Raw genomic sequence first — 15,065 nt, forward strand, 5'->3', positions numbered from 1 at the left:
GAAAGAAAGTCGGAAGTAAGTAAGGACGGCCCCAGTAGGGAAAGGAAGACATGAGAAAGAACACAAAGAAGGATGGACAGAAAAAAAGGAGGAGGAATAGAGGTGGAGCATACCGCTCAAAGGAAGAAAATATGGAAAAAAGGGATTGAGGAGAGAAGGCCCTCATATTTTTTCTTCTTTTCCAGCACTAAAACTAGATTCCAGACTTTTCCCAGACAGAACCAGAACCCGGTCAGAGTGACATGTTGTTTATTTACATCCACTGAACAAGCTCAGCTGTAAACTTGTCTGTTTCTACAGCCTGTGTTTCTACATGCCAGCTTTTCCTGCAGAGTGAACCGACGCTGCTGCTGCTGTTAGCACACATCACTCTATAGCTGGAAGGAAACTAAGACAGCCAATTTATAATGAAACCTCACTTTAAAGAAACACTTTTCACTTATACACACATTTCCTCCTGCTCATTCATTCAGCATTAATGCTAACCTTTTAGCCCCTGCTAAGCTAACAGTAAATGGCAGCATGTCACAGTCAGAAACTTCTGTGACTCCTTAAGCCTGTTTTCCTAACAAGCCAAGCTTCCTGTGAGAGCCGCTGCGTTTTCTCTCCAGGCCGATCCAGACCCGTGTCTCTGACTCATAACCCGCTACCAACGTATTTAGTGGCCCGGTTCAACATGTGCTGGCTTCTGCTTTGATCCTCAGAGGGTCAGCGGTTTGGCCGGGCCTTCGGCTCAACACCAGCTCCCTGGCTCCGGTCCACACCGGCCGTGTCTGGGCCCGGAGCCAAACTCAGGGCTGTCAGCGCTAATTTAACAGTAAAAGTCTTCCGATGGCGTTCCTTGAGCTGCGTGAGGAAAATGAAACTAATAACTCCGAAGGAAAACGGAGACAGCCCAGGGACGGGATGAATAAAGAATCAAAACAAAAAGACACACATTAGTCCTGAATCCTAAGGCAGAATTAAAAGGGACTATTATACAATGTGTGAAATTAAACGTGAAAGCAAAATGCCAGAACCAGCACTAAATGTGGCATTACGCTGATCACAAACAGGAACTAATTAGAGCAGCTGATGCCGAGTAATGGTCTCCAATGGTTATAAGCGCTTTAACTTCCTTGTTTAGCACTTGAAGACATCTGAGTTTTATGATTATGTGCGTATGAAAATGGGTTTTGTAATGTAGCAGCGTTTGAATCTTGATCTCGTCACATCAGTTCATTTTCAAACCAGGGCTCCTGCCCATTTCACTTCAAAAGTCCATGCTTTTCAAGACTTAGTACATTCACAGATGTTTCCAACATGTTAAAGGATTTTCTGAAATAACAAATATCTGGAAGAAAAACACGAGGCAAGAGCTGAAGCAGAAACCCCCCCAAAAATCCTTGAGATAAAACACACTTGTAATGGGGAGAAAATGAAAAATTGATACACCGCTGATTTTTAAAGTTCACCTCATTTCAACTCAAAATCTAAAGATTAAAAAATCCCTTTGTATTATTTTTAAATGATTTTTTTTCTAACTAACCTGTTAATTCCTATTTAAGAAGCCAATATGACCTCTGAAATTGTTAAAAGTTTCTCCATCAAATAACTTCCATTTTTCTACTGAATACAATACTTTGCCCAAAATAAATACTTTAAAAAGTGATTTACTGTATTTTTAAAAAGTCAGTTTAATAATTAAAAATGGCACCTCTCCATTCGTTATAAGTGGAAAAGCATTTAATGAACAAAAATCTCTCTGTATCATATCAAATGCTTGTTTTCCCCATTGTAGTCTGAAGCGAGCTGAAAGTAGCTAAACATATGTAGCGGTTCAGGCTTCACAGTATATTACAACTATATTATTACTCTATTAGTGTAATTAGTATGACTGAAAACAACTGCTTGGATGCAATAACTGCTGGCCGTTCCAAGTGTCACGAGTTCACACCCTGCCAATGTCATCCCCTGCCTGGTGGAAGGAGCAGCAGATGCTCATGTCTGACACGGATTACAGTAGCCAAGACGCCAAAGGTCAGAGTGCTGGAAGCAGAGATGACAAGGAGCAGAGCGAGGAAAAACTGCATTTATTGCAACTGACATCCTGATAGCAACATCTACTAACTGCATACTATGGTATCGGTTATCTGTGAGTCAAATTTAATACCTTTATAATGCCATCTGGAAAGAAATTTAATACTGAATAAACTAAATACAGGGAACATTCGACTGGGCTACAATCAAGCGAAGCAAAAACTGATATTTCTGCGGTCTGTTTGTGGCTCTTGGCAGCAGTTTTGTGGGTTTTTTTCACAGCTCATGGTGCCTAGCATCACATGGGTTGGCGACAGAGGAGAGCCAGCGGTGAAAACGAACCAACTGGCAATAAATTTCTACTTATTATGATGACAGCTGCAAAAACACTAGCTAGTTAGTTTGCTAGCAAAACATATTAGCATCCACTTAGCAGTAGCCTCAACAAGTCAAACATTACCATCAAGATATCTGCGTGCAACTCAAATTTTTGCCCGACTGAAAAGTCACGTCAGGAAAATAAAAAAATAAACTACATATGGTCAGGCTGATAGCATAATTGCCCAAGTCCCATTTTGAAAAATAGGCAGAACTTTACATAAATAAAAGAACTGGAAGTTAGACAACTATTTAATTGGTGAATTTAAATATTAGGCAGAATATTACCTATGTTTAATTTATTTTATAAAAAATACCCAACAAAATAAAAGCAGCATTAACATTGATGGGACTTAAAGTAGGACTGCACAAAATGCTGCAAGTACATCAATAACGCACTGAACTGCAATAAGTGTTAGAAAGCCTGTATTTATTCTGTGCTTAACACAAAATAGATAGTTATATTGATTAATTCTTTCATTTTGAAGAAATTTCTTCACCTGCCACAAAGTAGCAGGGCTGCAAGACTTCAGGGAAAGTTTTACTGCAACACTGTTAGTGAAAACGATGTGGATTATAAATCAACACAAATGTTTCTGACCATTTACGTTCTGTTACAAGATGTCACCACTACAGTCAATTGGCTTTAGCATCTCATAAAGAAAAACACCTGCTGTGGAAATTAACTGTACATGTAGAATATACAGATCTGCAAAATGTGAATGCATTACAGTTGAAACAGCAGCTGTTTGTGAATGCAATATTCCACCTGCTGATACTGAGATAATGAAACCAATGTGAGATATGGTACCTCTGAAGCTGGTGGATAACAGAAATGAGCACTGAGCACAACTTTTATCCCTAAAACAATAAAACCTTGCCCTCCTTTTTCTACTGTTTGGGAGAGTTTTGGATGACCCCGCTGCCCCACACAGCAGGAGAATCCTCAAACTTCCTGCTGTCTAATTTGGCCACTGCAGGCCTACTAAAAGTTTAATCTGCAAGCAGGCGGTAAGGAAGCACCGCTCAGGGAAACAGGAGGAACTTAGAGTAGAAGGAAACTAACCGCCAAGTCTCTAAAGACTGACAAGTATGATATAAATGTACTTTTGTGTAATACCAAGTTATTTGTATATTTAGCTGAAAATAGACAATTTAGACATGAATCACGGATATGGAACTACAATAAATAAATTCTGAACATGTCAGAATTTGACAAAAATGCAGCGGAGAGGTAGGGGAGGGCATTTATCGCATCATTTATCGCGTCATTTATCACGTCATCTATCGCTATAAATTTCTTGTAAGAATATTGATTTATCATCACAATAAATTCCAATTTATATTAGAAACATATTTCAAAAACCCATAACTTTGTTGAAATTGCTACTTTTACTATTTTTTCAACAGTTCAATAGGAGTATCAACAAGTAGCAATACATTTGAAAATATGATTAAGTGATACAAATCACACTTCCCTGTGTGACTGATGTCCTAAAGAAGAGCATTACAAATATGTTAGAGCTGTATTTGTGTTTGTGGGGCTATAATTGCTGGGCCATGCAGTCGCAGTCATACAGTTACATAAAAAGTGGTAAACAGTTCTCATTGTTAATTTTATTGTTATCACACTAGGACCACAGAATATTGTGATAAAAAGTCAAGTCCATGTTGCCAAGTCCTATAAGTAAGAATAGATTTACAGTAGGTTATTTCGAGGTGATGAATTTGGACCTTGACAGAAGGTCGCTAAGTCGCTAATTTAATATGATTTTGTTCTCGTTTTAAGTCGAGGCCTTGTTTTCTTTAACAAATAATCCTTAAAGTAAAACAATACTAGAGCTGGATGACAGGGCTGAAAAATGTATCACAATTTGAGCATTTCGTAAGTCAATATAATTATTATTTGTTTTTTTTGTTTGTTTGCTTTAAATATCTAAAACACAACCAAACTGGTTATGTGACTTTTCCTGTTTTATCCAATTTTCACTAAACGTTATTTTTTTATTTTTAAGCAGTTATGAGGCCTGGTGGCAAAACCTGAAGCTGCTGCTGCGAAAGTTACTCAACGTGTTGTTGCTAGGTAACCAAAGAGCGGGTAAACCCGTTTTAGCTCGCTGTGAGGGGTTTAGTGGCTAAAGCCTTTTCCTCTGCCTACATCCCCCAGAATGCTGAGCGGTTCTGAAACGGAGTTCAGTGAAATAAATGAAAATTGTACCACGCATATTATCTATTGATATTAATCATGTGTCTATTTTAACACATATTTTTTATTAATTTATTGTATTACTGAATTAAACTTAAGTGAATTTCCGTTTTCATAGCTATCCGGAACTGGAAAAATGCCAAATTCAAATCTCCACCAAGTTCCTCAGACTGTAAAAACTCTTCTAATAAAAGGAATTGTCTAGTATACAACATAAAAATAGGAGAAATATCAAAGATAAACTGTTTCAGGAGCATAATTAGGGGCATGCCATAGCAATGCATAAGGAGAGCAGTACTGACTTGCGAAGCAAGTCAGTACTGCCTCCATGCATTGCATGGCAGGCACCTATTGTTCTACACCCAATAGAATGTCTCTTTATTATTATAAATATAATTTATTATTCTTCCGTTACCGTTAATGCGGCTCGTACCGCTGCATGCTGACCCACAAAAGTGGTATCAAAACGTGCGGCTCAATCCCGGCAAGTGAGCTATTACTTTTATTGGGGATTGGAGTTAAAATGATTACATAAATTAATAAAAACGAAAAAATTTGAGATTTTGTGTCTCACAGAATCAGTAATCTTTCTCTATGAAACACACACACAGGACTGTTTATGGCTGACTCAAAAACCCTTTTTAAATCCCCCTCACAGGCATAAATATCGCCCTATTGGTCTGAAAGTTGGTCATAACATAGATACACATGCCTGCTCATGTACAATGTTTACAAAAATTTGCTAGGGCTTATGCTTTTTGTCAGGGTCCTTCAGACTGACGCCTGGTGTCTCCCAAGTATAGAAACTGTGTCTGAAGAGGATTTTCCCGCTCTTTGGCTCTCACAGCTGCAGGGGATTAATTACCATAGCAACAGAAGAACAGAGTGTCTGGAACTGCAGCTCCCCAGGACTGCACTGTAGGGTTTACTGGTATTTACAACTGCTTGTGTTTTCAGCATTATACTACTGATTCAAGACTATAACCATTACACATATGTCCCCCATGTTAAAATCTGACATAAATAAGAATAAATAGCTGATTAAAAGTCTATGGACAGAAAATAACGTCGCTGCTCCTTTAAGGAACCAGCGGCACAGACGCAGCGCCTGCGATGCTACAGATCACAAACCTGACAGAGAGCAGAAGAGGATTCGTAGGAAAAGAGCGGTGATGCTCAGCAAGGCAGGTCATTAGCATTTGTACAAAAGTTAGCATTTCACTGTCTATGACTAGTGCACTAGCACTTTTACCTAAAGTTAGCTTTTACCTAATTTTCTCATTAATTAGAAATGTTTAGTATACTGAATAGAGTAGTAAAATTAAAACAACATGGTCGTGTTGCTCCACATCCTACTGCCAGCATTTGAGCTAACATTAGCATATTGGCTAATTTTAGCATATGCATCAATTTTAACATAATGAATGGTACAAGTACAGATTATTCTACATGCTTCTGCCTCTCCACAGGTTATTGACTACGTTGCAGCTTTCTTTAGCATTAATGCTAATTTTTAGTATAAAAACACTGGCTCAAAGCCGACGGGCACACTTTGGCATGCCCCTTTAAAATTTCTGCAGGAATTTTCTAGTCTTGAAGCTACTGTTGCAAAAACTGTGAGGAGTCTAAACCCCCGACGCCTCAACTTGCGCTCCACTTTAAGCAGTCAGTATTTTTGCTGGACAGCTCCAGCCGGATGGCGGAGGAAACCGAGAAGGATGGAGCTTAATGAGAGGCAAGCTGCGCTCGTCTCTTGTGTTCTCCCCTGAAACTATGATCTCTGCTTCCCAGTGTCGCCCCTTTTCTCCCTCGCCTACACAGGAAGCTGCTTTTCTGCCTCCGGCTGTTATTATGAAGTGATCATTAGTCAAACCTTCATTCTCTTCCAACCCTCCTACTGCCACGGCGATTAAGACATCAGCTATGTCAGTGTGTTATTTTCACGCGAGCATGCTCTCGTTTTATTTAGTAGACCCTAACTAACGTAATTATACCATTAATCGCAAATGTGTTTTTATAATGGTAGATTAGATCTGGAGGCGGATGCGTACCTCATGATCCGGCAGGTAGTAAACACAAGGCGAAACTACAATTTTCTAAAGGAACATAGGAAAACATATTAGTTGGGGATAAAAAGAAAAAAAAAAACAATGGCTGGTATGTTTTTAATAATATGTAGAACTGAGTTATATCTGGGTTTAGAAATCAGGAGGGAATAACCTTTAATACAATGAAGTACACATACTGGTGCTCCCCCCATTAAACTGGCAGAGTAGCTCGATTAATAAGCTGTATTGTAGCAAACAGCATGCACCAGCACAGGTCAGCCATGAGCCAAACAACTGGACAAAGAGCCAAGACCAAGCAGCAGGGCGCTGGTGCGGGGGGTAATTAAGGTTCAAATGCAAAGCTTAGGTTAAGTTGGCCAGCATGGGTAAAGCTGTGAGTGAATTATTTACTAGATAATCCTGTGGTGATAACTAGAAAAGTCAAAAAAAAGAAGGAAACGGCTGAGAGTGGAGCAGCGTCTGCATTATGACGCACGAGACCTTGATCCATTCATCCGTTCCACCATCGCTTGTGAACAAAGCGGTAGTTATGGTCGAGATTTGACCTGAAGAGGGAAGGTTCACATTTCCAGAAGGGAACTATGGGAGACCGCTGCTCAAACTGACGGTATTTTCGAATGTTAATTTGGAAAAAGTTCCACGTTTACACAACATCGCCAATACACCTCGAGTAGTTGTCATGCCAGGCCACTAGATGGGGGTATGATTTTCAGCATGTCAACAACACGCATGCAATTTTGATATGATAACTTCCATATCATTGTAAACAGTAACCTGTCTCCATCACCCTTTAACAAAGTGCTCATGTAACACATATATTCCTCATCAAGAGCTGTTGTTATAAACTGAACAGATTAAGTAGCACAACACACCAAACATCCGCCATTGTTTTTGTTTTTATCTGCCCATGGATGTGTAGAATAAACCCTACAGATGTGCATTTTCACACCGGCGGAGTACTTCACATCTTTACAGGCTGTTATAGAAAAGTTTCACTCAGACCTGGTTTAAAAGTGACGGCGTGAGAAACTCTGGTCGCTGATGTCGTGTAAACGGGCCTCCGGATCGCAATAAAAGTGTTACGGCTGAACTGAAGAGTGGTCTCGTGTAAACAGGGCCTTAGAGAAGCTGGCACTCCTCTCTGCAGAATCACCTCTACAACAAGGTGATTGAAGCACCGCTTTGGTACTGGGGGCTATGTCGGCCGAGTTTTAGGCCTTGGACTCTTCTTTTTGTTGTGAAGCACCTCATCGTCAAGGATTTGATCCTCGACTTGGTCTGGTTTTGTCAGAAGAGGCAACAGAAGGCCTCTTCACCGAAGGCAGGTGAAAGGCATGTCGACTCCTGACATTATGATCTGGCTCCAAGTCCAATCAATCACACAACCACTCTCTCCCAAAGAATGAACCCCCCCCAAAAAAAACTTTAAAAAGCAAGAAATCCAGGAAATAGATGATTCACACTCTGGCATTTGCCTTGACTGTGTAGGGAAGAAACTATCCAAGCATAAAAATGTGCTAACAACTGAATTGTCAGATGAGTCCAGAGTTTCCTACAACCAACCAGGAGTGAAATTTGACAGTTTGGCAGGCAGTAGAATAAAACTGACCTTTATCTTCACTAACAACTAATCCTGCCTGAACCCTTAACTGGGGCACAATGTGAAACCTGTGGGGGGCCAACCTACACCCAACGTCCCACTCGGCGCAATGGTACTTGACAAGCTATTGGTTGGCGTACGCAAAGAAGCCAGTATAGAAGATGTATATAGGCCTGTCACAATAACAAATTTTGCTGGACTTGTCTAAAAAAATTATTGCGATATACGAGAATATTGTTTCAAGACCTTTTGACACCGATTTACTGGAAATGACTACATGCGATTTCCTGATAGATACACTTTATTTTCAAAAGAACACATAACACTGGAACTGATAAACTAAATAAACAAAACAACCAAAAACAAAAATAAAATGGATTCTCAGTCTCCATTAACAAAAAACTTACCTGAATAAAAACTAAACAACATAAAGCCAAAGTGGAAATAAATACTGCATTCAACCAAAAGAGTGCAGATTATGAAGTCTGTATACTATATTTCCTTCAGTAATCACTAGATTTAAATAGAGAAAACGGGCACATCCGACTACACCATTTTTGCCCCTATTTTCCCCTTATGACAATCTTACATCATTGGCGATCTAACCGATCATCCTGCAGTGTGTGTGGTGTGTTACGGTAGATCGTCGTGGCCGCTCCGATCTAAATCAGGGGTTTTACCCGTCTGGGAGCTTAACGTTGCCCGTTGAATGTGACAGGTAGCCAATCAGAAAGCGCGGATTCTCCTCCGTGCTTTCTGAAGGGAAATTACGGAGGGGAATCCCAAACAGCTGAAACGGCCCAATCCGAAGTCCAGTGGACATCGGAGATGATTTGTGGTATCATTAATGTTTATTCAACATTTCATGCAAAGAATATAGAAATGACAAGGGGAGGAGTTGGAGCCAAATTGCTATCTCAGTTGATGAACCCGGTAAGTTTTCAGCTGTTCTTCGTTAACGTGACATAAATAGGTTATAATGATTTTCATTCAGTCAGGACTTTACGCTGACTCTAGCCACATGCATCACAGATAGATTCTAGTAAAGCATTGATTAATGCCTGATTTTAAAATTAGTTAATTGGACTTGTAGCCATTATTTTGTGCCCATGTGACTGGACACCAGACGGCACGACAAACCCGATCGAACCATTATACCCTTGAAAATGGGCCGACAACTCGTCTAATGTGCGCTGGATATTAGACTAAGGAAATGAAGAAGGGAGGGTCAGTGGAGAGCACCGGAGCCGAGCCTTTTTTCATTCAGTGTCATCAACAGAAAGTATAAAGGCCGGAAGAGACAATAAAGATGATAATTAAAATGATGTCGATAGGTTTATCATCCGATTAATTGATTTATCGTTTATCGCGACAGGACTAGATGTATATCGTTTCCTTGGAGTTGATTGGCTGTACTCAAGAGTGGAGATAAGGAAGACTGTATATGTTAGTTTATGCAGTAGTGATATGGTTGTCACTTTATATATGAATGCATACTAGGCTATATTTAGAGTTTGAACAATTATTAGGCAGCTTTCAGAAAGGTACCATATAGTAGCCATTTGTGGGCAGCGGTATTCCCTAATCCCTTCGGCAGATGATGCGTCTACCGTATCGTCAACAGATATGGATTGTGGAGAATAGTTATCTTCAAGTTATCTACTAAATCAAGGAGTTAATCCTTCTAACTGCTTGATTTAGTACAAGGCGTTACTAACGCAGATCGACAAACAAGAACTAAAACTATTGTTTTGATGCACATATCCCTAGACATTTGAGGGACATCCTATTAAGCACCATTGAAAAGGCATCTTAATACAAATTTTATGCAATAAAACAAGGAAAATAAATTTGAAATGCGTAGAGTTGTCTTTTCACCTCACCGTGTGTAAAAATTAAACCAGAGTTTAGGCATGATATGTCTTCAACTACCAAAGCAATCTCGTAATGGATGAGGCAGCCGTCATGAATAATAAGTTAAGCTTCTCCTAGTGCTGAGCTGACGGGGAAGTCAGGTGTCCAGAAACGCATCCCAGTTTGCATCATCTCCAACCCGTCCACCTCTTACACGCCGGAGGCACTCAGAGATATATCAGTTACTGTGAGCCTGTTACTCTACCGGTGGGAGAAAGCCAAGAGTCTGAGAAGCGCAACAGTCACCAGCAGCAAGTTTAGATTAAACAGGCAGTGAGCTTTCTGCAAATCCAATAAAGCAACAACAAAAACAAAAAGACATTGGGTAAAGTATGGAGGACACGTATCCGGTTCACCAGAGCAGTTGTTGTCTTAAATAGTGACTATTTTACACTAGACTAATATTACACTAATATTACACTAGACTAATATCCCACGTGTTTTAGGAGACAAGGTTTGATCCACTTCAATAAGGTCTGCAGAAGTCAAAATGAATTCTACAGAAATAAGACAACTCGAAAGATAAAATAAAAAAGAGCCAAATCCTGTGAACCGACAAGATCAAGTTCAAGATGTTGAAGATTCCAAAAGACAGAAAAATGCATTGGGATTTAAGCCTGTAGTGATAAGAATTAATCAATTATCTGCATCATAAATTAAAATGAGCTCATTAATTTACATTCTGACGAATATTTTTTGAAGGGTAATTTTCAGGGCAGCTGTCAGTCCATTTCATTCATGGTTTCGATTGTGTGCGGGTTTTTATTTCTTTTCTATTCATTGATTTTTGGTTGTGTTTAATTTTGGACGCTTAAAATGTTTTCCAGTTTGAGTGTGGAGAGTTCTAATAATCAAAGTCAAAGTTTGTTAGTCTTTGAGATGGTATCAAAACAACAACGTTATGGTTTACCGGAACAATTACTGGGACAATTCATCAGCCAGTAAAATCTGTTAATGTAGCAGGTCAGAGTGTACTTGCACCGTTATGCCGTCTTCATTATGTTATGTTAATGGTCTCAAGTTTATCGTCCAACAAAAGTTAAATTGTGACAGGCCTGTTGGGATTGTCTATATTCAACCTTTAATCTTACAGGGCAAACACAAATGTTAATTTCATATCAGTTAAATCAGGACATTTGAAAGTATAATTCCACGTGAATATTGTGTATGAATAGATGCACCATTTTCTGTTAGAAGAGTATTTTGGTTTGCTTGGCTCCGTCCGTACACGCTGTCCGTCCCTACTCGAATGCCTTTTGAGGGGTAGTGCGACTGTCTTAACCCGTTTTATACTATACTTCCTCTACAAGAGCATGAGTCATCTTTGCTTGAACCATGTAGCCCCCAGATAAAGCCACTGTTAGTATCTCTGCTCAATATCTGCACTCTGTATTCTCCGCAGAGCAGCGGCGGAAAGAGAAAACAAATCAGGACCAGGCAGTGAACTCAAGGTTATCTGAGCCCAGGGTTGCAATGAGATCTAAAGCCCTCTTGTTACCATCCTGGCCTCTCCTTTCCTCTCTGGACAGATAAAGGCTAAACAGCCAGGCCAGCAGTGAACCCACTGCACATTTTTCTTCATAATAACTGCATCGAGGCGGTTTGTAAAGCTCGAGTCAAGGAGGAGGACTGGTTGCCCATCGTCAAGAAACGCTGTTCTGTAAAAATAAATAATAATAATAATAATATAAATAAATAACTACGTATGACCAGATCTTAAAAGGGAAGAGAAGCTCTCTTCCAGAGCAATACGAGTCGAGTTTACCATTTAAAGACACTGGTTAGGGTTTTCCTTGTCGATACAGAGCTTCAATTTTCTTAAGTCTGACCTGTCGTTTCAAATTTCTTTCATTTACAAAACTATAATAAATACGAGAAAATCTCAATGCAGAATATTGTTGATAGAGGAACTACTCCTTAATCTAATAAAAAAATGACAAAACATTTTTTGCAGAGATTCACCAATCTGATGTTGATATCTGTATCGGTCTTGATAGACAGAAATTCTAGATTCGGTGACAATGTGCCCGATAGATGAGGGCAGATCTATTCAGTCTGACGTCATGCTGTATCATTTATTTTACATTATAGTTGGAATTCCTAATTCCATTTTCTAAGCCATTTAAAGGTTTGCTGCAGTTTGTTTTTGTCAGTTTCTTTATAATTTATTTTACATTGGCTGTTACTCTCCTAACTGGACTGACTGAATAATTTTAATTTGTTTTTACATGTTTGACCAAACTTGTGAAGCTATTGGTGCATTTAGGTGTGCTGTGCTGGTGCAGAGTTATCACATACATTTATCTCCGTTTAAAAAAAAAAAATTATATATATATATATATATATATATATATATATATATATATATTTAATCCCCCGACTTAGGATCTATGTTTTATGAAAAAAAAAAATAAGAATAAAAACAGTATGTTGTAACACATTGCACAAAAAATTTGCAAAAGTAAGAAAATAGGTTTCAAAAACATCTTCGACCCATTGTTTTTATTCTTATTGCTTGTTTTTACTTAGAAAAATTGTAAAATTAACTAAAAAAACAATTTAAACCAACTCTATGTTGTAACACATATTGCACTAAAAAGATAAAAATAGGTTTTGAAAAAATATTTGCCCCGTTATTCTTCTTAGGGTTTAAGTTTCTAGATATAAAATTGTAACCTATTGGACAAAAGCTTGCAACAAGGTTTGATATTCAATCTAATTCTATGTTGCAACACATATTGAAATGAGTTTTATAAAATGCGTTTTACAAATAGCGGGGTTAGCTGCCGCTCTGTCAGAATTAGTCATTGTTGCATCTAAAATGTATCCCTCCGTCTCATTGTTCTACTATTTCAAACCCAACCACACACACCCAATCAATACGGCCACTATCTGACAGCAGGCAGGTCATTGCTCATCAGTATTGGAAGCGGATTCTGCGACGAGTGTAACGCTTTACTCATTGCCCTCTGCCTTCGCGACCCAACCTGTGAGTAATTACCAGCAAATCTCCCCATCAGCAGCAAGTATGGAAAACAAAAAACAAAAAAAAAACTCTTATAGACACATTAGGAAAGAAAACGGGACATGCTCCAGACGAGCAGCGAAACCGACAGGAAAACCAATAAATGCAAAGACTCACACAAGAACACATCCATCTAGCATTTAGCAGCAGCTCATAAAAGCAACATAGGCGCCTGCAGCCAATTTAGCAGGCGAAACATTCCAATTTGACACAAAGGCATCATGACGCTGCAGTCACACGCCGCTATAAACAGTCTGCTAAATTGGACCCAAATATGCACACAAAATTTGGAAGGTCTAGACAAATGTGCAAAAACAAACGATAATAAGCAGTGAGTAATGTCCTGGTAGTAATACGTGTCCAGGAATTATTCACGGTGCTTCAATGTTTCCACATTTCGTTACTTTTTATTCCCCACGTTGTAAATCTGGGGAAATTTGTAAGAAACTTTGAGGAAAAAGATTAACTTAAGACAATTTGGAGTTTGGATTTAAATACTTTCTAGGTGCACTGATCCAATCCACAAAAAAAGACAAGCATTTAGAGCCACAGGTCTAACAGGAGTATTTGAATTCCACTTGATGAATCAACTTTAGTTCAGCTGGTGCCCGTTTAAACAAATAGCAAGCACCAGAAAACACATTTATTGACCTATCAGAACTCTGACTTTTTATAAAAAGCATCGACAAAGACGCGATTCGCACCAAGAAATTGACTAATGACCAGGGTTAATTTGACCACCCTGACTCGTGACCATCTGTTCAGAAACTCATAAAAACACACTGAGTGCAGCTTATACAAGCACTAGCTGCTCAAACTGACAACACCCTTCGGTGTGGATGCGCTTACAACATGAAGAAAGACGACTCACGAAAGTGTCAGAAGACAAAAGTGTCAGTAAAGAATTTAGTCACAAAATCTGCAAAGTCAAGGAGAAGTTAGGAGCCAATTGTGGTTGATACAAGATATGGAAGAGAGCAAGAGTTTCATGAAACAACAGGAAGGCTAGGTGCAAAACAGCAAAATCAACTTTGTGATTTACATTACAAAACCCCACTTTCACAGTTCACAGGGGCTGCTTTGTCACACAGCGTGACGTCGATGTGGTTTTTGTGTGGATTTCGACGCAAATGAGCATCTTTTCATTTTTCTAATATCATTTAGATATTAGAAAAATATCTAAATTTTTCTAATATCTTGTATAATCAATATATGTTTATTGATTATATGTATGTAATCAATATACATATATTGATTATTCTGACAACCCTAATCGCGAGGGCGTTACCAGTCAATGATTACCTGGTGTGACCCAACTGGATTTATCCGACTTTGATTAGAAACACCAAATAGTGCACAAACTTTTAAGAGTCTCACTTGAACTTCAAGGTCCTTCTTTTCGCTTCACTCAAGCTTGTAAATAAGTGTTATTTTTCTGTTTGAAGTGTCTTTAGATAAAAGACTGCCATAAAAGCCACTGTTCTTGTCATAGTTTTATACTTTTTTTCCCCCCGTTCTTTTTTCAAAAAGTAGAAAACAAAGCTCTTCTTCCCACTTCAGGTTTTGTGATTTGTATCATCACAAGAGCACAGCTGCAGGGGAGGATAACAGAAAACAGCATCTGAACTTCAAACCTCAGACATGAGAGGCTGTATTGGATTGACCCCTCAGTGGGAAAAGGAGCTCTGCCAGCAGCAATTTCTCATCAAACAGGAAACCTCTGGTGACAGAGCCCTCGCCAGGTCACTGGAAACACGGCGGGTCTCCAGATAAAAATATTAGTCCAGTGTAAAATAGTCACTGTTTAAGACAACAACTGCTCATAACAATCACTGATTGTCCGTTTCATTTATG

At 39.0% G+C, this 15,065-nt stretch overlaps 1 protein-coding gene across 3 annotated transcripts in view; it reads right to left on the minus strand.

Annotated features, from left to right (window-relative positions):
- man1a2 (mannosidase, alpha, class 1A, member 2) overlaps window positions 1-15,065 on the minus strand; it is a 122,477-nt gene that overhangs the window by 60,719 nt on the left and 46,693 nt on the right. The window lies entirely within an intron of this gene.

Source organism: Poecilia reticulata, chromosome 2, assembly GCF_904066995.2.
Source record: "Poecilia reticulata chromosome 2, P_reticulata-male-v2, whole genome shotgun sequence".
Taxonomy (NCBI): Eukaryota; Metazoa; Chordata; class Actinopteri; order Cyprinodontiformes; family Poeciliidae; genus Poecilia; species Poecilia reticulata.